This window comes from Pteropus vampyrus, unplaced genomic scaffold (assembly GCF_000151845.1).
Source record: "Pteropus vampyrus isolate Shadow unplaced genomic scaffold, Pvam_2.0 Scaffold332, whole genome shotgun sequence".
NCBI lineage: Eukaryota > Metazoa > Chordata > Mammalia > Chiroptera > Pteropodidae > Pteropus > Pteropus vampyrus.
Genome location: NW_011889113.1, coordinates 1,326,390 through 1,328,938, shown reverse-complemented (window position 1 = coordinate 1,328,938; position 2,549 = coordinate 1,326,390).

The window sequence follows — 2,549 nt, the reverse complement described above, 5'->3', positions numbered from 1 at the left end:
AAATACAAACAAATGGGGTAAAATGTTAACAATAAATGAATCTGAGTAAAGAAGTGTTCTTGTTCATGCAAATATTTTGTAAGTTTGAAATTATTTCCAAACAAGAAAATTATTTCCAAACATATCTAATGAAGTAGATGTTGACAGTGAATTTTCTTCCACAGAATTCTTCATCTCCCATCACCTGGAGAACTCCTATTTATCCTTTAAAATAATCTGCTGAGGCATTACTTAATCTCTGTTACCTTCCCCAACACCTTTCTCTCAAAAAAAAAAAGAATAAAAAGCTATGCTCTCCATATCATCTAAAATTGCATTTAGATTCTAATAACAGTGAAAATAGCAGTGTCTTAAACAAGACAGGAATGCATTTCCACCCTAAACTTAAGGGAGAGGCAGTCAGAGTTCTGCTGTGCTATCAGTGACCAGACTCCTATCTTCCTTCCTTGTCATCCTTCATACATGGCTTTCATCCTCAAGGTCACACCATCCTCAAGTATTGCCCCTGGAGCTCCAGCCATCACATCCATATTCCAGCCAGCAAGCCCCAGGCATTTGTCCCCATGCTAAGGAGATTTCCCAGAAGTCCAACCCCAAAACTTCCACTTGCTTCTCATTAGCCAAAACTTAATCCCATGGCCACGTCTAGCTGCAAGGATAGATAGAAAATGGAGGTTTTTAGGTGGGCATTTTTCCACTGGGTATAAAATTGTAGTTATTTTATAAGAAAGAAGGGAAGGATTAATATTGGTAGGCAATTATCATCTCTGAATAAACTCCTGTAGTGAAATTTGCCATTTTGTACATATTCCATTACTTGTATCATGTTCTATTTTGTTTGTATTCATGTCACTATCCTAAACTATAGAATACAGCTTTTGGATATAAAATATCTGTATTGGTTTTTGCCTGCTCAGGGCCAGTCTCACAGTAATTGCTCATGTAAGGTTTATGAAATTTAATCAGTTGAAAGGCAGCCATTTGAGATATTTCAGATACATATATTTGATATTCCACAGGATTATCCTATAATTATGAAAAGACCTTGAGAACTAACTTCTCAAAGTCTTCTTTGGTTATAAGACCCATGTTTAATTTTGGTGCTAGCAAAACTCACTGATGATTACAGATCATAGAATACAGAAGATAGTATACAAATGAAGGTTTTAACAGCAAAATACAATATTTTCCTTAGTTTTGATGACTTCCCTTTATGAGCTCTGAATTCTGAGAGTTCTTTCATTTATTACATGTCATAAAACAATAAAGAAGTACATTCTAAAAGAATTTCATTGGCATGCTCAACAGTGAGCAACAAAATATGAAACAGGAAGCAAAGGAGTTCAGATTTCTGAGTGATGTTTCATCTTCTCAAACATTCGATACACTGCAGAAACTAGCTAATCTTCAGAAAAGAGCAAAGGGTCAGTCTTTTTATATGAAACCACTAACTTGAAAAGAATTTTCATGCACCAAAAAAAAAACTTTCTTTTTTTGGCCCTTAATAGATTTGAACTTTCACTATGTGTTGGGCAATTTGCTTGATACGGAGGGCAGAATGGCATAAAAGAAAAAAAAGACTCTTCGTTTCAGGGAGTCTTTAACTTCAGAGTTCTCCCAGCTAGTGAATGGTGAAGCATGTTTTCAGCCTCAAGGTTGTGTACTTCCAAAACCCATGCACTTGACCCCTATATTTTTACATTAAGAAATAGCTCTTCTTGAATATTTCCATCCTAAATTTTAGACTACAGTTAGGTTATAATTGAAGACCGTAAATTGTTCTCCTTTAGTACTTGTTATTTCCATTAAAAAGCGAAGCTGCTGGGAGTGGGTAAGAGAACTGAAATAATTTTTAAGTAAAATAAAATATTCATTGATATTTTATTTTATTTTAGAACTCACTTTACTAAGTTCTATATAAACAAGTCACCAAAATTTTGGAGTGTTCAGATTGCTTTATGGTCATCTCAACAAAACAGCCAACATTCTGAACTGCAAAGCAATAATTTTTCTAATGGATGTTAAAATAAAAATTAGCCATTTTTTCCCCTAAATTGACCAATAGTATGGCACTGTGAGTAGCCTCAGCACAGCAGCCAGGGATATTGGAGGAAATCTTACCCAAAATAAAAGGTGGGGCTCCAGAATGATTTAAACAAAAGCCATGCCAAAAAAGATAAACACACACCCTCCTTTGAAGATTACTACCAAGTGTTTTTAAAACAGTGCCAAAGAAATCTTCTCATCCAGGTTTACTGTATCTCAAACTGTTCTAATTCTAAATACCCAGGATGTCACTTGGAACACAGAAGTTCTATTTTGGGATTTAAAAACAAATTAGGAAACTGACTGACTGAAGTTCTAGCAGTGATGTTTCATTGTGTCTCCTAATATCTGATGGAGAAGAGGCAAAAGGTGTGAAGTTGTGTCTGGTCATATATTTAAGACCAGAGGTCCCCAACCCCCAGGCCATGGACCAGTTCCGGTTTGTGGTCTGTTAGGAACTGGGCCACACAGCAAGATGTGAGCAGCAGGTGAGCGAGTGAAGC